Source organism: Marmota flaviventris, chromosome 11, assembly GCF_047511675.1.
Source record: "Marmota flaviventris isolate mMarFla1 chromosome 11, mMarFla1.hap1, whole genome shotgun sequence".
Taxonomy (NCBI): Eukaryota; Metazoa; Chordata; class Mammalia; order Rodentia; family Sciuridae; genus Marmota; species Marmota flaviventris.
In genome coordinates this window covers 119,501,425-119,522,718 of record NC_092508.1, presented here as the reverse complement: position 1 = coordinate 119,522,718, position 21,294 = coordinate 119,501,425, and the positions used below count along the sequence as shown (strand labels likewise).

General features: G+C 50.4%; 1 long non-coding RNA gene across 1 annotated transcript in view; it reads left to right on the top strand.

Annotated features, from left to right (window-relative positions):
* The first annotated feature begins 2,044 nt into the window (after positions 1 to 2,044).
* Positions 2,045 to 21,294, top strand: part of LOC139707727 (uncharacterized) — a 42,646-nt gene continuing 23,396 nt past the window's right edge. Inside the window, exons 1-2 of the long non-coding RNA XR_011709189.1 lie at positions 2,045 to 2,648; positions 9,357 to 9,542. This is a non-coding gene — a long non-coding RNA (uncharacterized lncRNA). The remainder of the gene's footprint in view (positions 2,649 to 9,356; positions 9,543 to 21,294) is intronic.

Genomic DNA, 21,294 nt, shown 5'->3' with positions numbered 1-21,294 from the left:
CCTCTCCTGGGCCCTTGGCACTCTTCAGTCTAACCCTGGCCATCCCTGGCTGCAGGAGGCGGATCCTTGGAAATGTTGGACATTCTCGGACTCATGACCTGGGGAGGGTGGTGGCTGAGGGTGGCAACCCTATTCCGGAGAAGGGGAGGACCTCGGGGTCTAGGTCTTACTTAGTGGATGACAGGCTAAGGCCTGTCCGGGTATCCTCATGCTCGGTCTCTTCTGTTGGTGTGTTTGCCTGGACATTGCATTTCCCCTGTCACCCCACTGTACCTCGGAGATGGCCTTGGGCGCATGCGCAGGGCCCCCCTGCTTAAGGCCTTTCTCCGCATCTGCAGGCCTGCTCTCCCTAGCAGCAGGGGTGCGGGGTGGCGTCTACCTCAGCAATCAGACCAGCACGGGGTTGGCGAGCAGGGTCCTTCGGGACTGCAGAAGCTAGCTGAGGGGGCCGCGGGCAGGCGGAACTGCGGAGTGCGGGCACCCTGCTTGGGGCAGCGCCGCTTCTGGGCTGGTCCAGCGCTGCTCTCGGAGGCAGCGGTTTTTCCGTGAAAGGTTGCCCTGGGTAACTCGACTCTGAGGGGACACAGCCCTCCCCTCTCCAAGTGGCAACTTATCCATCCCCAAGATTGATAACCTCCAGCTCTGCTCCGTGCACCCGCTCAGCTCTCCAGGCTCAAGGTGCGCAGGCCCAAGGTGGCGCCACTTGCCTGGGAGGGGGAGATGTGGGGGCCTCTCCCCTACTCGGGACCTGGAAGCCTGCAGCTGGCGGGGGTGGTGGACGCTTCAAAGTAAAGGTTTAGGGGAGCCGCCCAGGGAAGACTTTCCTTAAGCATGTGCCCTTCCAGGACCCCAGGACCTGCTAGGAGATCTGAGCCTCAACTAGTTCAAGAACTACAGGGACTTGAGGCGCCCCCTGGCAAAACTTTGTGGAAAGTAGCAACTGGTTTATTTTTGCCAACCTCGGAGGGAAGGGGTGCTACTGCAGTTTTCCTGAGATAAGGTGTTAGAGTCACAGCCTGGAAGTGCGCACCAGGCTCAAGAACCCTACAAATGAGGGTATAGGCTAGTCCAGTGGTGTAAGAATTTGTTGGATGTGGGGTAAAAGTGGTCTTGGAAAACCAACCCATAGTCAAAAGTCAATTGAGAGGGAACAGCTAGGTCTGAGGATAATTCTAGTGCGTGGGGCACAAGAAGCAATGTTAGGGTAGCTAACCTGTTTGCTCCCCCATTCTTTTAATTTTTGCAGTTTATAAACATAATGCATCTGGGTGAGCTTGACAGCCCTAGTGGGCCTTCTGTTCCCTCCTCCCACCCCCATGCAGCCAGAGCCCGCCCCGCAAGCCAGTGCGGTGCCCACGACCCCGCGGTGCCTGCTGCAGCCGCGCCACAGTCCGGTTTTGCTGGCTGCCAAGCCAGCGCTGTCCATCGCTCAGTGCTGTTGGCCCTCTCTCCGTCTGATCCGAGCTGGAGCAGTGCAGGCCGCCCCACGGGATCAGAGCGTTCCACTGCTGGGACTCTGCTCCTCACATCCTCCTGCTGGGACCCGGCTACATTTCCAGCCAAGCCTGGCTTTAGTCTCTGCAGTGCAGCCCCAGCAGCCGGATTGGGAGGAGGAGAGCCAGCGACCACAAAGAAGACAGGAGGCCTGCAAACTTTGCACAAAAATCCGGCAAGGGGCAGAGGAGGAGGAGAAGGAGGAGGAGGAGAAGGAGGAGGAGGGTGAGGGTGGTGGGGGGTGGGGGAGAGAGGGACGGGCCCCTAGGGGCCGGCTGGGGGTAGGTAGGAGGAGGGGGGGGCGTGTTTTTCTTTTATTTTTATTTATTTTTTTTGCATAACTGGGCTCGGCCACTCACCGCAAGTACCCCCGCTGGGACCGGGATCCCTCGGCTTCTGCATTGCAACCAGCAGGGCCCCCGGCGTGCCGGGCCTTACCCCCCCCCCCCCCCCCCCCCGCCCCCAGAGAGGCCGCCCTGGACTGGCGGTCCGCAGCCACCAACCCAGCTGCAAAAAGAGTTTCCATGAGGCAGGCAGAGAAGGGGGAGGAGGGCTGTTACCTCTGTTGACCGGTGATGAGTCCTTGCTTCCCCAATGTTGAAGAATAACACCAAAGAAGCACGCCGAGGCAAGGTCAGAGTAGAAATTAGAAGTTTATTAAAGGACAGCAGAAAAGACTTCTCCCGGAGGAAGAAGGGGACCCAAGAGGTGGAATCCGTGGAAGTGCGGTTGTCTCCCCTTTTTATAGTTTTGGTGATGGAATGTAGGTGGGAAGGCCCAGGGGTGGGACACAGGTGGGCCAAAGAAGTAATCTGGTCAGGAAGGACTTCTGAGTCAGCACCTTTTTGCTGGGGGCTGTTCATTAACATTTCTTTGAGGTGGACTTTGGCCTAGGGCCTTTTCGGGACTTCATTAACATTCCAGGAGTTGTCCTGTGTTTTCCCTGAGTCATTCTCCGCACGGCCTCCATTTTAGATTTCACTCGGCATTAGACCCGATTACCTAACTACACTGACTACCTAACTTTAAATCTGGCTTCAGGGCTACCCAGAGCGGGGAAGGGCGGCTGGGGGCCCTGGCCGCGGAGGGCGACGGAGCTCCAGGAGTCCGGGACAAGCCCAGGCAGAAGCAGGGGAAGCCGCGCTCAGGGAAAGGTGAGTGTGGGAGGCCCGGAGGAGGCGGGAGGGAAGGAGAGAGGGAGGAAGGACTGGCGAGCGGGTGGGCAGCTGGGGACCCGCGCGAGCGAGGGGAGAGGATGAGGAGGAGGAAGAGGAGGGGGAGGAGGAAGCCAGGAGCGGGAGGCGGAGGCGGTGGAGGGGGCACGCCGTGGACACCCTACCGGCCTGGACCCTCTCCGGGCCTGGAGCCACCTCTAGCCGGGGACCCGGGCCTGCGGTCGCCTACAAGGGGCCCTGGTCGCTCCCTCCTTGTGGCCCCAAGCCCCCCGTCGCCAATCAAGGGGCCCCGCTGACTTGGCGGGGATTGCGGAATCTCGGTGGCAGCGAAAGGAAGGAAGAGGCGGCGAGGACGGGCGCCCAGGAGGCTGGCAGCTTCCAGGCCCCCCTTGCTGGCCCCGGGACTCTCTGGCTTTCTCCAGCCCCCTCCTTGTTGCCCAGGGATGTGGAGAGCAGAGGGAGCGTGCTTCAGGTGCGGCAGTCTGGTCCCAGGCCACCCGGCGCCCCCTCCCCCCCCCCGTGCCCCTCCCCCCCCAGCCCAGACCGTGCTCCCAGCTCAGCTGTGCACTTCCTGCCTGCTGCACGGAGGCCAACCTGGCAGGGAGCCTCTGCCCGTGAGTTCATTGTCTAGGCCAAGGGGACGCAGGTCCCCAGGGAGCGCTGCAGCAGTCAGGAGCGCCTCTCCACGCAGTGTGCCGGGTACCCCACCTCTGGCACACTCACCTTCCACACCCTGGCCAGCTTCCTGCACCGAGTCCCCAGGGTGTGCATGTTTGTGATGAGATATGGATGTATAGGTATGCACATGCACAGCACATGCAGGCACTCCTTCTCCTTGCTTTGCTTTCTATTTACACGAGGTCCCCAGCTCCAGGGGCCCCTGGAGAGCAGAGGCCCTGGGAAGAGGCAGTGCGAGGGCTGAGCCCCTCCCCTGCCCTTTTCCCCTAACAGGCCGCCCTCTCCTGGCCTGGCCTGCTGCTTTGTCCCAATTCCAGCCCCTCAGATGGGTGCTTAGCCGCCTGGACACACTGAGGGATGACTGAGGAACAGGATGAGAGTGGCTATATGCCTCTGGAGCCTTAAAGTCCTGAGGCCCTTGTCCTCTCCCAACTCCCTTGATGACCTCTGGCCGCAGCCCAGTTCTGCTCTGAAAAGTTCATTTCCTGAAGGCCTGCACTAGAAGGCGGTGGGGCCCCTCTCTCTTCCTGCCAGCCTTGCTCTTGGCTGGAGTGGTTGAGACTGAATCTGGCAACACGGGTGATACACTAGCCACCTCCCTCCTTCTAAAGTCCCAGGAAAGCCAGTGGCAGCCGGCCTGAAGAGATGCTCCCTGTCATCTTAGAAGAAAACCACTCAGTTCAACTTTCAGCAGTGGGACTACACCTCTATTATGCTTTGGGAAAAGTTGGTCTTACTTCTGCTCCTTGTTCTGTATCACAATTCGGAATAGCCTATTCTGTCCCACAGAGGTGGGGGTACCAAGGGAAGGAAACCAGAAGAGAGACTCCCAGAACAGTAGAGGGAAGAAGGGTCAATGTTTGTCCTTTTGCTGAATAGAAGGGCACCCAGAGCTTTAAGTAATATTTGATTTCTTTTCTCTTTTCCTGGCTCATTTCTCACTCCTTCTAGAGCCACTTAAGAAGAAGATATTGGAATTGGAACTACTGGATGCAAATAGAGTTTTCTTTAAATCAGGCAGTTGATTTTGGGTTAAACTTGCAGATTTTTTTTTTTTTTTTTTTTTTTTTTTTTTTTGGTAAAGATGCAAAGCTTGCTTACCTATAACCTGGTAATGTGTCTTCAGATCACCTTATTTTAGAAGGCAAGCCACAGAAAGGAAAGGTAGAACAGTTTGCAGTGAACAGATGGGTGGGTGTTTCAGAGTTGCTTGAACTGAATTCTAAAACCACTCTGTGAATCTCAGAGAAAGACTCAAGAATTGATCTTTAGCCTTTCATGAAATGAGCCTTGAAATGATTTTAAATGAATCTACATGTACATGTGTGTATATGTAGCTGACAATTCAAGCAAATTGAGGAAGGAAGATAGCTAGGTGGGAGAAGACTAGTGAAGGCATTTTGATAAGTGTTGTACCAGCCACACAATCTCTCTGCAGAACCTTGGCATCGGAAGCCCCCTGATTCTTCCCATGGAGCTTTACATTTTCTAAAAGCAGCCACAACCTTTGTCTCTCACCATTTTGCCTTTTATTCAGTTTACTGGAGTGCATAGGGTGGAGATGTGGCCACTTATCAAGGGAGGAATTAAGAGAGTATATAATTTGAATAGATAAGAGTTACAGCAGGTGAGAGATTTATTGCTTTTCAAGAACTGCCCCCCTTCTTGAAAGCAATATTCAAAAGTGTGTTCTTAAGTGTGGACAGCTCCGTACCAAGCATTTGAAATGGCAAGGTCTTCACCTTTAAAGATGCTTGAAGGTTCTTCTTAAGGAACAGTGGTGCCTTTTACATTTTAATTTATTTTATTTTGCCTCCACTGATGTGTGTCAGGGCTAACGTGGTGGCATTGTGGACTTCCCCAGCTCCAAACATTCTGCATTGGAAGTCTCTTGACCATAATTCATAATTGATCTTGGAAATATGAAAGCCCATAGCAGGAAGGAAAGACAGAAATGTAACAATTTTGAATGGATGCTCAGAGAGTGTGATTTGAAAGCATAGGCATTGCTGCTTTGAAAATCAATCAGGCCTCAGGGGGGCTCACTTCCCACTTCAGGGACACAGCCTCCCTCTGGAGTGGGGAATTATTTGTCCCCCCAGGATGTTTGTCCTTCTTTGGAAAACCCAGATTTACTGGAGGGAGGATACCCAACAAATAGAGAAGGGGGCTGGGGTGGTAGGGCAGGGAGTGAGCAGCCTCATTGGTTTTCCAAGGCCTTGTGATTTTGTTAAAAAAAAGAAAAGAAAAAAAAGAAAAAGAAAAAAAAAAAAACTAACAAATCCATGAATGTTACAAAAGTCGTATTTTCTGACTTATTTTCCTACACCCCCTTTCCCCTTTTGTGAGTCCTGGTGGTGCGGCATGGTAGTTGCAATGATTTGTTCCCTTTGATAATTTTGGCCTCATTCTCCAGGCTGTTCCCATCTTGCTCACTGATGTTATTTCGGCTGGCAGTTCCCTCTGTCCCTCAATGTTAAGGACCCCTGTCTCCCTTTACCCTATGGCTGGCTGCTGCTGGCTTCCTCAGATCCACACAACAACTTCTCTCATTTCTTTGGAAAAGGAATACGTCTTTTTTTCCCATCCTTTTAAAAACTTTTGAATAATTTGTACTGCTGTCAGTTTTTCTCCATCTAGCAACTGCCTGTTAATTACAGTTCTTAATATTAACTAGCACTCAGGCTGTGTCCACATACCCCCACCCCAACATCCAAAACTGCCCCCAATGACTTTTCTCTCCTTCCCTCCCCTTCTTTGTCTTCTTCTGCCAGCCCAGAGCTCCTCCAAAGTCCATTTTATAAATTTGGTTGTCTAGGGACCTGGGAACAGTGTAGCTTGCCATTGCTAGTGTTTCCATAGAAATAATTGAGATGTAATAAATAGAGGCATTCTGAGGTTACAGGTTTCTTGATTCATCTGAGACCACATACAAGTGTAAATTGTTGACATTTGTTTGGCTAAATGTACATAATCTTGCGGGAAGGGCAAAACAAATCCTTTGTACATTCCATAGCTTTCTATGTGGATTGGGGTAACTGATATTTAATCCTAATATTAATCCCCCCCAATTAAGTTACCTATTCTTAGCTTTGGAAGGGCCTGTTTCATTCTAGAAAACATTCTTTATGTCTAATAATTGCTGTTTAGATTCTTACACCTGTTTCCTTGCAAAAACTTAATAAGCAATAAAATAACTATGTGCCTCTGGCAGGAGAATCCTGCTAACATTTAACCATAAGGTGCCAAGTGTGCATTAATAATGAAAGGTGAAAAATGCTGGTGACTTAGCAGTCATAAAGTAATTCCACAGAACTCGCCAGCCCTGACAAATGTTGTGGCCTGCTACAGCGTGTTCACAGAGGAGGAGGAGGGGGAACCATGCAAGGAGGAAACTGGAGCTAGGAATCTTGGAGTCGGAAGGCTGGGGATATGGTTCAATCTAATACAAAGTTGTAATAATTGCTATGTCAGTAGCCAACTCTTCAGCTGGTGGCTGTGGAATTCTTCCCCTGATGTAGGATTTAATAGTCTGGCAATTAGATGCATTGATTTATCTTAACTGTTCATTTGGATGTGTAAACGAAAGGAACTCACCACTGAGGCCAGCGTGCAGACTTGCTGCCTGTCTCTGGAAAAGACTCATTTAGGTAGCAGTGGTGGGAGAGTGTGTTTTCAAGGCAGTGTTAGGACCAGCTCCCTCTTCTTTTAACATTTCTCTCCATTTTATCAATGAAATGAAGGGAGCCTGTTCAAACACTGTTTAAAAAGACACAACAGTGTCTACTTCTGTCTGAAAAAGTAAAAGCAACCGTTGCTGCCTCTGGTGCTTTGAGAGTAACATCTTTGTCTCAGGGTGACTCGACTTGGTTGCAAACTTTTGGCATGTGGTCTGTTGGATATCAGAGGGACAAAACACTTTGTCTGGGCTCTTCAGCAAAGTGTCTTTCTCTCTTCCTCTCCTCCTTCACAACATTCTAGGACTTGGAGCTACCTGTACCAGGAGCTCTGTCAAGCCCTGAGTGGGGGTGACCTCCTTTGGGTGTTAAGGCCATCATCTTGGACCTTTTGGAAGGCTGGTGGCTGGATACATCAATGATTCAGAAAGTGTGTAGATTATAAACTCTCTTGAACATTAGTTCCCCCTTACTTCCTGCTCTGGGACCTGCAGTTTTCCTGAAGTGTCACTAACTTATGGCATGCAGGCATCTTAACTGTTTCAAGGTAATCTAGTGGTGGATGGCTAGGTTTCCTGATGGCCCCATCCATGTTGCAAGTTGGGTGGGTGGCTTTAGGTGCTTGCTTTTCCTGAACCCTGGCTGAAGTAAAGTCCAAACTTGTCTATGCATGGTACACTGATGTTTGCAAAGAGTATTATCTTTATGTCTTGAAAATATTTGTATAGATATCAGGGTTTCTTCCTATCTGAGTGAGTGTCTAGGGTAATTAAAAGAGAAGAGTACCTTGGAAACTCTTAGTGCCTGTTTATAATAGGTAACCTCAATAGGTGTGGTTGGGCCAATTTGTCAATTTCTGCAAATTCCCATTGGCTTGCAAGGGCGTTTTGTGTGTAGTTATATTAGTCTGTAATCAGAGTAGTTTTGAACTCAAAGTGGACTAGTGAAGCCTGTATTGGTTATATATCCCACTTGAATATTTCAGTGCTGGCTGTCAGTTCCCTTAGCCTGCTGTGGGTGCCAGGCAGGGTGAAGTGAGTGGGGGAGATAAAGATGGAAACTTTGGATTCATAGTGTACCTGCCAGGATGGGGTGGCAGCCAGCGACTGGGGTTGTACACTCAGTAAATAAAAATATTTTACTGCTTTCAAGGATCACCAATTATCTGATTGCTCTGCATGGCTGTCTTTAAGGAGAGTGCTGTTTTACCTATCTTCTTGTACAAAGGTTTGATTTTTAATGTCTTGTGAAAAGGGTTCTCTTTGTCTTGATTGATGTCAGGAATAAAAGCATGATGGTAATATCCCTTTGAAAGCTATTGTATTGTCAGCCCTGCCTGACAGTGGGAGGGCCTCCCAGTGTTATAGATTAGTGCTGTGAAAACACTGACATTTTCTTTGTTACATTGCTGTTGTTCTACTTGCAAAGTCAATTACACAATGTTGGAGCTCATTTACCCAGTTGACTTTGGATGTAGCAGTGTCTTTCACTGTCTTCTTAAAGATATAATTTTGTATTGTTATTGTTGCTTTGTTTTCTCCTTTTCCTTTTGAACCTGCCTCCCTCCCTGGTTACCTCCCCTTCCATGTGCTAACCGCACCCCCCCACGCCCCCTCCCCATAGTCTGAACATGTGTGCAAAGCAAACACTCTGGTTTTAATTGTGACCATCCAAATTCAAAGAGCGCTACATCATTATCTCTGAATTCTTCTGCTCATTCACATCTCAGTAGCTTTTTATTGATATAGTGACTACAGCAGCCAAGATACATAAAAAACCCATCCAACGAGATTATAGTGTTGATAATCTCTTATCAAGTGGGTTGTTCTCTGGATTGGGGGTCACTAAGGTTGGCAAATTCAGAGCTTAATTTTTAAATATTTTTCCTCCTCCCACTTCCTAGAGCCTGCAATTCGAGCTGAACCAGGTTCCCTGGTAGATGGGACCCTGGCAAACAGTTTATTATTATTATTATTATTATTATTATTATTATTATTATTATTATTATTATTATTACAGATGTAGCATTCAGCTAGAGTCATTGAGTTTGGGGTTTAGGATCCTGAATGGCCTTTTGTCACGGATGGAAGTGGTCTCATAGGAGAAGCATGCAGTCCATTCTCCCACTGCAGATGACAAATCGGGTTATAAGATGTTGTTCTGAGGGGATTCCAATCTGCCTTTTTGGGCAAACTTGGACTTGGGAAGGATTTACATCCCTGTGTGAAATCTGCTACTGAATGGAAGGAAGCCTCGACATGTCTAAAGCTGAAAATGGTTCCAGAGGGTGTTTTTATTTACCTGCCATCTTCACCATCCCTCCCTTCTCCAGAACATCTGAAAGTCCTGAGTTCCCTAACCTGGTCACGGAAGAGGCGGTCACCTGGAGGAGGGGCTCGCAGAACCGTCTCTCTTGCCCCACAGAACAGGGTGTAGGAGATACGCTGGTGCTGCCCGCCACCACCGCAGACTGCAGATGATGGGCTCCATCAGGAAACTCCGTCCAAGGACACTAATGGTGAGCCCCCGAAGTTATTATTATGAACCACCAGACAAGAGCCTGTGTTCGCCAACAATTTGTCAGAACTAATTTTGTTTTTCTCCAATAATTGAAAATTAAGGTCTTGAAGTGAAAGCAGATGTTCATGTCATCTTCTGAATTGGGATATAAAATGGGGCTCTGTGGATGTGCTCACTAATCTAACAAAATTTCCCTCTCCTCCATAATGGGGGTTGCTCAGCCTATGTCACCTAAGGCCAGAGATTGGGAGCTGAGAGAAGGGGCCCTGGGTGGCACTCCTTGTGCTACTTGGGGGTTTGTTTGGGAGGGAGACTGCACCAATAAAAATCTTTTTGTTTGAGCTCTGAAACTTGGAGAGTTCATTGTTGAGGATGTTCAGTCGCTGGAGACATATTTGCTGAGATAATTCAAAGCATTGTGCTGGGATAGGTAAGGGGAGCCCTGGCAGGGGGAGAGTGGCTTCCTACAGATATGTGGGTCCCCAACTGTCATGTCCTTTCACTGTTGCATGGTGAAGCTGCTTAAAGTCACGCATTCCTGGGCCTGGATCCCAGAGACCTCTGCTCACCTGGCTGACCCAAGCAGGGGCTCAGAACTCTGTGTCTCTCCTTTTCTAAAAACTCTGTGTCTCTCCTTTTTTAAAAATGGGGGTAAAATATGCATAATATAAAATTTACATCTTAACCATTTTTAAGTAGTATTTAGTGATGGTTGGGGGAAGGCCATCAGTTCAAACTTCAGTCTTCCAGGGCAGATGTGAAAAAACTGGCTCAGAAGATGATGTGGGGTCTCAAAAGCTCACAGTTCTTTTTCTTAGTCCAGAGTGAGAGGTGAGTCAGGTCTGCCTGCCACTAAAAGAGAGCAGGAGCCTAGCCCCATCAGGGCCAGTGGGACTAGGGTGCCAGGGACAAGGACAGGAACTTTCTAGTGATCTGGTGACCATTCCCAGGATTAGAACATTTGCCCTCTCTTTGGGGGGTGCCATTCTTCTGGAGACTAAGCCTGGCTGGGTGTGAGCTCCCCTAGTGACCCTCATAGGCCAGATCTCGAGTGGCTCCCGCACTTGCCTGCCAGTGCCCAGGCAGCATTGGCTCACCCAGCCCAGTGCACTTGGGGCAGGTTTGTCTGTGATGGGGAGAAGGGAGGAGCAGCTGTTACAGGACGGCCACCTGGCTGCCTTGATTTGTGGTGTCCTTGAAGCCCCATGTTGGGCCTGTAGTTCTGGGCTTTGCCTCAGCATGTAGTCTCCTCTCTGCCTCCTCCAAAGTGCTGGGGAACTTTTTCCTTCCCTGATTTCCCTGTAATTGAGATTTGCCCTTTCGCCACCTGGGCATGAATTATTTTGTGCAGTGTTGTCATTCCCTGTCCTGCTGTGAGGTTTATCTATTCTGTTGATCCTAATTAAATAAAACATACTGTTCACCTAACTCCTGTTGCACCAAATTTTACCTGCCTGAAAGCAGAGTGATGGCCATCTGGGCCTGGTCAGGGAGCAGGGCGTTCCTGGAGATAGCGGGGGTGGGGTGGGGTGGGGGGGTGGCAGGCGAGGAGCTGTGCCCCTTGGACTGGGTGAGGTGGGACTATGGAACACCAGCAGTATACAGTGTGTTTCTGCTTCCTGAACAAGAGGTTTGGTTTTGTCCTTAGCCCCCATGTGGCTGTAGGTTTGAATTTGGGGAGATGGGAGACAATCACCAGCTCCAGGGACTCCCCAGGGAGAGGACAAGGGAGGAGAGCAGGCTGGCAGGCTGGTGGCTGGAAGATGGAAAAAAGGGATAGTTTCCCATCACCTGAGGTGGAGGCTGCAGAGAGCGCTGGGTTCTCTGGGGATTCGCGAGCAGTACACCTGTTCTTGGTGTCCCAAAAGAGTGTCTGCAGATGCCCTGTTCCCCCCAGAGGGACAGTGGTCAGCCAGGGCCCTGGGCATGTATATTGGGAAGATTCAGGCCTTTACTGTTTTTGCCTTTGAATCTCTCAAAATCCTGAAAACCACGGAAAAGGGACCCTGGAGTTCCTTCATTCAGACGTGTGTGTGTGTGTGTGTGTGTGTGTGTGTGTGTGTGTGTGTGAGACTGGACCTGAACACTGCTGTTCTCAGGGAGCTCTCTTTCTCTCTCTGTGCCACATCTGTGCATCTTTAATTTCACACATCCATCTGCAATCTGGCTCCCACAATTTAGGTGTGTGGGTACTCGTTCCACCTGTTGGGGCCACAGAGAACCACTCAGGTTCCCAGTCCCCAAAGCAACCCTGTGGAGAGCTGGTCAGGCTGGTCCTGCCTTCCTCATGGGAGAGCACCTTGCCTGGCACAAGGCAGCCTGGGGGGGCCTCCAGGACCTCATGCTCCATCACAGATGAGGACCCAAGCTGGGATTCTGGACTACTGTGTTTAAAAATAAAAGGACTTCTGAACTGAATGAGTGAAGGTGTAAACTGTTGAGGGAATGAACTGGTTAGCAAGCGAGTAAGTGAATGAATGATCAAGTTGTGGCTAATGAATTTCTAAGAGAAATAGCAAGTGGGTGAGCTCCCAGGCAGGACTTGGGCTCCAGTGGGTGTTACTCTCTCTCGTCTCTTCTACCCTCCTGGTCTCCCTCCGCCTTTTTTCCTGCTCAGGAGGTGAGGCTGCCAGCCCTCATGCCCCAGAGCTAGGGGTGGCTTTTGCCATCCTCTTCCTTCTCAGGTGCTCCATGTGGTGAGACGGTAGTTGCTGCTCACGGGGGGCCTTTGCCCTGTATGGTCCTAGGCTTGAAAAATAGTCTTTTAAAAATGATAAAAGCAATATGAGATTTTTATATTAATTTGAAATAAAACAGAATGCTTGACTCAATAAATTCCCATCCTGCTGCTTATATTCATCCTGCCACAGAGATTCAGGGGTCAGACAGGACATCCTTAACTGGCTTGGTGCTGGCCAGTGCTGGGCAGTTCAGCTACCATTGAGTGGCCTTCAGGACCCTCCTCATCTTTCAGGGAGGGTTTGCCCCAGGATTAGCACTAAGAGTGAGGGGTAGGGTCGGGAGAAGGAAGCAGGAGGGAGGAAATGGGCAGTGCTTTCAGGGAAACCTGCTTCCCAGAGTAAAAAACCAAGGCTCACTCTGAGCTGGCAGAGTGGTGCATGCTTATGATCCCAGCAAGTTATCTCAGGAGTCTGAGGCAGGAGGATTGCAAATTTGAGGCAAGCCTTGGCATTTTAGTGATGCCCTTAACAATTTAGCCAGATCCTATCTAAAAATAAAAAAAAAATAAAAAGGGCTGGGGATGTAGCTAGGTGGAAAAGCACCTCTGCATTCAATAATCCCCAGTTCTGTAAAAAAAAAACAACGAACAACCCTATCTCCAAGGTGAGGCACAAAATGCTTTGTTTTTCTTGTGGGGGATGGGTGTGGGTTGCAGGCAATGTGTTCCATGATCTGGGGAGAGACAGTGTCCTCTTTCAGTCTTAGTTTTCCTATCTCGAAATGGGATGGAACCAGTTGGATCAGCTGCATGTCTTATGTGCTATAGGATTTTAATTCCTGGAACACAAGAAGTGGCAAACACACAAAACTTGGGTTTTAAAATAATGCAGGCTAAGCTGGGTGCGGTAGTGCAGGCCTGTAATCTCAGCAACTCGGGAGGCTGAGGTGGGAGGATTGCAAGTTCAAAGCCAGCCTCAGCAATGGCGCAGCACTAAACAACTCAGTGAGGCCCTGTCTCTAAATAAAATATAAAATGGGGCTGGGGATGTGACTCAGAGGTTGAGTGCCCCTGAGTTTAATCCCAAGTACCCCCCCCAAAAAAGTTTCTTTTCCAAGTGCTGGGGCCACAGTGGATACATCTGAGTTGACTGCTCTAGGGCATCTGCTGCAGGGCAGCTGGGTTCTTTCTAGCCCTTTATAAGGTTTAGGGTGAGCAACAGATTAGGAGAGGCTTGAGGCTTGATGGTGATGTTTCCAGGTGTCTGAGAGGGAGAATTGGTGGTGATGGGCATCTTTGGTCCCAGCTGGGGGTGTCTCAGGCTCTTTGGCTCCAGGTGTTCTGCAAAGCACTGCTGGTCATCTGGGTGCTGCTATAATCCAGTGGTGACCAGGCCAGACACATATCCATCCAGAGTCACCAGCCCTGATCCCTGTGGAGGACACATGGAGGGACAGTCAGGACCTGGCTCTTTGGGCACCATGGGGCTCTGTCTTACTCTTGTCCCCTGTTCCTCCATGAGATTCTCACAGCAGCTTTCTGATTTACTTATCTCCGTTTCACAGGTGCGCAGACTGAGGCACAGAAGTCCCTTGCCCAAGGTCATACTGCTAGAAGTAGCAGAGCTGGGATTTGGGGGCAGGCCTTATCTAGGTCCAGAGCCTGAGCAGTCACCACCACCTTTATTTATAACTACTCTGTGGCTGTGAAGGACAGCAGAGGCCCACCTCTGGTTTGTATGAGACAGCCATGAATAAAGACACCCAGGGGGAGCCCTCCTTCCCACCCATTTGTCCATCCATGGAGTTCTGCCTTTAGGGCTGTCCATTTTCCAATCTGGGGGGGGGGGGATTGACATCTTAAAAAACAGTCCCGCTCTTTTCCCAGAGCACTAGCATCCTGGGTGCCCCCTTACCCAGAGCCTTTACAGTGGTACCTTTACACTAGACCTGGGTGTGTACACCTGTGTGTGTCAGTTTAAACACAGATGGTGCCTCCTACTCCCTGGCTACACTGACTCTCATTTCATATTTTCACGTAGCAGAGATTTCAGTTTTGGTTGCACAATTAAGATCATTGTAGGCACTCAAAAATAAATAAATAAATAAATAACTTGACCTGGGCCCAGCATCTGGAGTCTTTGAGGAGGGGTTCCAGGTCAGTGTTTCTTTGAAAACTTTGAAAAATTCTGGGAAACTTGAATGTGCAGCCAGGGTTAAGGATTGTTGGTGAAAGAGTTAGCACCACGTGTGCATCACACATCTCCACATTACAGCCAGAGGGGCTCTATGGAGAGGATGCACCAGAATTATTGATTGTTTTAATGGAGTTGGGGATCAGACCCAGGACCTTCAGTACCCTAGGCAAGAACTGGACCACTGAGCTACATTCTCAGCCCTCTAGAACTTACAGTCATCTAGCAGTGGACATACAGTTGCTTTCTACTGTTTTACTGTTAGTGACAGTGTTGCAGTGAGCATCCTCAGGTATCCATTTTTGTGTTCTTGTTTGAGTATTTCTTAGGCTGGACTCCTAGAAGTGGAATTATTGGGTCTAAGTGTATCACTCCAAAAATTTGATACTTTTTTTTGTACTATGGATTGAACTCAGGGGGTACCTGGCCACTGAGCCATATCCCCAGCCCTATTTGATATTGTGTTTGGAGACAGGGTCTCATTGAGTTGCTTAGTGCCTTGAGTTGCTGAGACTGGCTTTAAATTTGTGATCCTCCTTTCTTAGTCTTCTGAGCTGCCGGGATTACAGGCTTGCACCACTGTGCCCAGCAATTTGGTAGATCTTTCTGAGTCACCTTGTGCAAAGGCTGTGCCGGGGAACTCTTCAACAACAGGGCCCAGGTGCATGGCACATTCCTCTGAACCCTTGCCCACCTAGGAGGTTTTCTTTCTTCTCTTTGTTTCTGTCATCCCCCACACCCTTTTTGCTTTTTGCCCATCAGGCAAGCAAGACATTGCACATTGTTTTTGTTTGTACTTCTTTTATTATTATTAGCAAAGTTGACCACTTTGGTTTCATTTCTTCTCTGGGCAGCTTGGCTGCACTGGGTGTAGGGCAGGCTGCACCCAGTAGGCATCTCTTTCCTTTGGTGAGTCCTTCAGTCTTTCCCCCACCTCCCTTGCATACATCCATTCTTCCATCTAAATCCAGAGCATCTTACCAGCTGATCTTAGCCTGGACTCCCAGGAAGATGCTTGAGAACCAAGAGGAAGCCATGTTTTCAGGGAGCCCATAGACTGGAAGGGTATGAGGCCTCAATCCCCAGACCAGACAGGGCAGTCCAGCATTGAGGTCCAGGCTTAGGGCTGGGGGGTTGGGGCAGTTGGGGAAGATTCTTTTTGATAGGGGAAATCAGGCAAAGCATACGGAAAGGCATTTTGTTTTGACCCTGAAGGGTGAAATCAGACCACAAGGAGCAGCTAACATCAGAAGAGCCCTCTTGGTACAGATGCCGGCCTGTGTTCTTTACAGGCAGGGTCTCATTTAATATTGGCACTAATTGACACTTAGGTGGGGCCTCGGGCTTTCTTTTGCATGAGCAACAATGGATCTTGGAGAATCCTCAGCTGAGCATTCTTCTCATATGGATGGTCAGACTTGCCCAGAGAGATGCAAGTCAAGTGTCCAAGGTTATACAGTGACCTTGAGGCAGAACTCTGCCTAAGAGAGGGGCAAGATGTGCTGTGGGAGCTTGCTGCAGCCACTGACCCAGGCTAGGACCCACTTTGGAGACAGCCTGGAGACCCCTAAACTTCTGGAGTGTCGGGCAATTCTGAGCAGATGGGTATGGGCTCCCAACCCTGCTCCCACACACACTTGCTGTGTTACTGCTGAGTCTTAGTTTATTTTCCTCCCTCCCGGGGGAAGTGTGAGGACAACTCCATGGAGCAGTGGTGGTGCAGGCTTATAATCTCAGTGATTCAGGAGGCTGAAGCAGGAGGATTGCAAGATCAAAGCCAGCCTCCGCAACTTATTGAGGTCCTAAGCAACTCAACAAGACCCTGTGTCAGAACAAAAAAATAAAAGTGCTAGGGATATGGCTCAGTGGTTAAGCATCCCTGGGCTCAACCCATAGTTCAAAACATAGAAAGAAATCTTAAGGGAGAGAGAGCTGTAAGTTGAGTAGCCATACAGAGGAGGGTTAGTTATTTCTTCTGGTGGGATCCCACTGCAGACTCTCCCATTCCCTCTCATCTATATCTATACTCAAAATGCAGCGCTGGAGATAATGGGCAGGAAACAACAAACTTTTAATCTGTCACCTGCTGGGTGACACCTAGCCCTCTTGGTGATGCCAGATTGTGCATCCCTCCTCATGTCCATCCTCTCACCCCCCAGAGGACTGCTGCCCATCTCAGGAGCCTCCTCGGCCAGGCACAGTGAAGCTGGTTGTGTGGGAGGGAAGGCGTATGCCCCAGAATGGGTTGCCCATGTGTCTGTGTGTGCATGAGTCCATGTGCTTGTGGCTATGTGTACTTGTATGTGAGTGTATTTGTGCTGGTGTGCTCATGTGTGCTCACACATGCATCTGTACATGTGTGCATAAGTTAATGTGAATGAATGTATATGAATGGCCTTGTGTGTCTGCAGCTGAGGGAAAGGACTTTTGTCATTACTTGCCCGGTTCAGAATCTCAGTACAGGGGCTGTGTTACTTTGGGTACAGTTTGTACCAAAAGTTTGAACTCCTAGGCTCATAGGTTTTCACCTGGGAGAATGCACATGGGTGAATTTACTTTATAAGCATTCATTAAAATAATTGGAGCATCTTCCGTGTGTGGAGCACTGTGCTAGACTCAGTCCTATAAAAACAAAGAAGCAAGTTCTTTCTTCTAAGAATCAGTTGACCATTTATAAAGCTGTGGTCGTGAGGGTGGTTAAAAAGTATTTTCTATGGCCAAATGCATTTGGCAAACACTGGAATAAACAATTAAAAAGTTTTTTAAACCTTTAGGTCTTCTCTGAGCCTTTAAAATGCTAATGTAGGACTCAGATATTTTTAGTAGTTTGTAATTTCCAAACTTATTAGATCACTCTTTGTGGAGTCCTCTTATCTTGGACACAGTTTGGGTTTCAAGGCTTTTAGAGTTGACATTATTTACTGGCTCTTCATTTGTTCATTCATTCAGCCCAAGTGTTTGCTGAGCACCTATTATATGCCAGGTATGCTCAAGGTGTTGAAGCTCCACAGGTGAGAAGACAGAAGTGTATTCTAGTAAAATTGAGTGACCCATCTACAAGTATATGGGTCCATTCATCCTGAAAAGCCAAACCTGGAATAGGCAGGGAATGGTGTGGGAGGCTTTCTGGTTAAGGCCATCCTGGAGGTGACACTTGAGCTCAAATGACAGGGGGGTTCATGAGGGGATTTATGGACCCAAAAGTCTTTGCAGTTGATGATTCGGAGGGCCTGGGAGGGGCTGGGGGATTTTGGGAAAGTCTGGAGAGAGGGCTCTCTGAATCTTGTCCTCACATTCTGGGAGCTCCTGCTACCAACTCAGTACCCTTTTGGTTTCCCTGGTGCAGTCCAGAAACCAGAGAGAGGCTTCCCCTGGTGTTGAGTCAGTTAAACGGGATTGTTGCAGGCACGGGTGCTTCAGGGTTCCAATCTTGTCCTAGGAACCTCAGTGGCTTGGCCCATTTCTCTGCCCTAGACCTATCTCGTTGTAACTCTCACCATGAAAGGAGGAGGATGACTCCTCCCTGGGCCTGCCTGCTGTGCACACCACCCGGCCAAGCACCTCACTTGTGTGCCCACGCCATGTCCCCAGCGCCTGGCACTGGACTCACATTCCTCCCACCCCCCATCTGACAGATGGGGGAATGAGTCCAGGAGGCTCCCCAGACCATTTCCGGAGAGGTCCGGCCCAGAATCCAACCCTTTTCCAAGCCAGGCTGTGACCTGAGGCTGGTGGTGTGTGTGGGGCTGCGCCTCAGTGTTGGGGACAACAGAGATTTCCAGGACGGGATAGCTGAGGCCCCTTAAAGCCTCCTGGCGCCTGTCTGCAGAGTGGCCCTGAAGGGTTTGGGTCCTGAGAGAGGAGCAGGAAGAGTGAGCGGGTGGGAAGTGGGGTAGGAGGAGGGGGATGGAGAAGCCGCGGGGGAGGGGAAGCGGGCAAGGGTGGGAGAGGGCGCAGAGCTGGGGTGGGGTGGGGTAGGCAGTTGGGTAGAAGTTGGGGGGGAGGGCGGTGGTGATGACACAGAGTTGGGTAAGGCAGGGGAGGGAGCCTGGGGGATCTTCCCGCCCCTCCACCTGGGTGAGCCCAGCTGGTGCTTGGGAATGCTGCTCCTCCTGGGCCCTTGTCTGCCCAGCTCTCGGGGGGCAGCCCAGGACCTCTTTGAGGCTGCTGTCCTGGGAACGCATCGGGCCTCCCCCTGCCCGGGAGGACTCCAAGGCTGCAATAACTCAGGGCCAGGTTTGGGCACAAAGCGGCAGTGGCAGGGGTCTGGCTGGGAAGGCGCAGGCTGCGTCACTTGCTCGCTCACTTGCACTGCCCTGGTGGGGCTGGCTTGTTCCGTGCCGCGGGGCCGCCTGCTCCTCAGAGTCTGGCGCCCCCAAGACTGCCGAGTCCCAGGCCCCGCGCTGAGGGGCACCTACCAAAGGGCATCTCACCCTCAGCTGGGCGCCGGTTGGTGGGCTGACGCCCCCCCGCTGGCCAGATGTTCGCCTTGGGGGAGCCCTGGGGTCGCTGAGCAATGATTGGCCCTCAGATTTGGGGAGGAGTTAAAGGAGGCATGGAGTGCAGCCTGGACCATCCGAATGTATGGCAATAAAAATAAATGCACTTTCCAGGTCCTAGGGACTGTTCTGCGCACTCACTTCATTCATTCCTTAACATGCACTTCACAGTATCTATGAGTAAGGCCATGATTATCCCCGTTTTTCAGATGAGGAAACTAAGGCACAGCTAGGACCAGATAGGATCCGAATATAGGCCTCTCTGACTCCAGAACCATGTCCTCCCTGTAGGGTGTCCAGGCATGCATGGATGGCCTGGGCATCTGGGCATGGGGGCCGTTCTGAGTGCATTTGCACATGTCCAAGAAATTAAAGATAGGTTAGCAGGCAGATCGTAGTCATTCTGGGTTTGCCATTTCAAATTCATTCACAGGCTCCTTCCTCTGAGGGATATTCTGAGTCCGGGCCAGGCCTTTTGCTTTTGTGGGGTCTCTCTACCTTGGGGGAGCAGACAGTCAGTGGGGTGGGGTATGTGGCAGTAAGACCCCAGTAAAGAGTAAACAGTTCCACCAAGAGGCAATTTCTTGCTGAGAGACTGCTCTGCTTATCTGACTTAGACAGGGTCCTCGGGGAGGACATTGTAGAGGACATTAGTGCAGGATGAAGAGAGGTGACTGCTGAGGAAGGTGTTTAGTCCCCTCTGGCTCTAAGTGCCTTCCCCAGGGTTGCAAAGGAGAAGGAGAAGAGGAGGCTGTGGCCGCTGTCTGTAAGGCCCTTAAAGGATGAAATCTGGGGAATCTTGGGCACGTATGTCTGGAAGGGCAGGGACGAGTGCTGACTGGCTCTCCTGAGAGGATTGGAGCCCAGGTGAAGAAAAGCCAGGGCAGGACAGTGTTAGAGACTGCCTGGCATGGGTTGCATTGTGGGATGGCCCTCAGTTCATGCACATAGGGTCTGTCTGAAGAGTCCCCAGGGCAGGCCACCTGGACCTCGAGAATTGACCCTCAAGGTCCCCAGAGATTTTCATTGGTACCTGCGAGTACCAGGGAGTAGGTTGTAGGAATCTTTCTTATTTGTCTAATGAGGACAGGAGGGCCACAGAGGCCAGCAGCCTTGTCCTGCTGCACCTGCAGCAGGGCTTGTGACCATCTGTCAGTTGGGACGTTCATTTCCTGGGTCTCTAGATCCCATGGAGAGGAGTTTACCAAGGCCTGCCTCCCGCTCACCCCAATGTTAGGGTTGGAGGTGGAAAGGAGATGCTGGTGGGTGCCCCATTACATGCACCTGAGTTTCTGAGCCTGGTTCTAGACTGAGCTACCCCCATCCAACCAGGATCTAGCTAGGTCATTAAAAAAACAGCTGCCCGCATGTGCCCATTGTATCCCCAAGTCCACTTTAATTGGGTCTCCAAACGGGCTTTATTCTGAATTTCCTGTCTGGCTCCAAATACCCATTGCTCAGGCTCTTCTAGGGGAATGGAGAGGGCTATGGATTCCCAGGACTGAGTTTTTTTTTTTTTTTTTTTTTTTCCACTTGGACTTGCTGGGCGAGTCTGAGCCTGTCCCAGAACTTCTCTGTGCCTCTTGTTTTGCTTTATTTTTCTTAGGAGAGTCCCAAGTCTGCTTCCAGGGAGGGAGGTTTGACTTGAGACAAAGGGGACAGGACATTTATCTATAGTGCTCACTAAGGTGTACTCTGGGCCAGCTGCATGCTGAGTGCTTGATGAGCCATTTCTCATGAGCCCTATCAACAGCTCGGTGAAGTTGGTTCCATTATTCTCACCTGTCTGCAGTTGAGATGGCTTTGAGGGACAGCCACGGATCCAAGGTCATATAGGTGGCCTGATGCCACCCACCATGCCTGCCTGAGTCACTCCCAGGACAGCTTCTACATACCTGGTGAACCACTGACATCATGGTCCCCCTCCCCCAGGAGCTTGTCTTGGGGACAGATGAGCAAACAGTTATGAACTCTGAGGCTGGAGACACTGTGTTAACCCTGAGGAGCCAGCTGTGGCCAGCCCCACCCTATCCCCTACTCTGGGCCTGGCAAGCTGCTGAGGTTCAAGTGGGGGAGAAGCAGCTTGGACTGGTCAGTGGTGGGAGGATGAGGCCAGGTTCTGGGACATTTGAGTGGGTGCTGGGCTGGGCTTTACCTGCTTCTTGGTTTCTTGGCTACTCCAACATAGCAGTGTCCATCACTGGGCCCAGCTGGGCCAGCAACTCTGTCCTGCCATGTGGGAGGTGCTTACCTCTTTTAGGGACTTGGGGTGGACAGTCCTCTCTTTTATTCTGTCCCCTTCTATCCTATCCCCCAGGCCTCAGGAGCTCCACTGGCTCAACTTGGAAACTTGGATGTGCTTGGTGAGAGTGTGTGG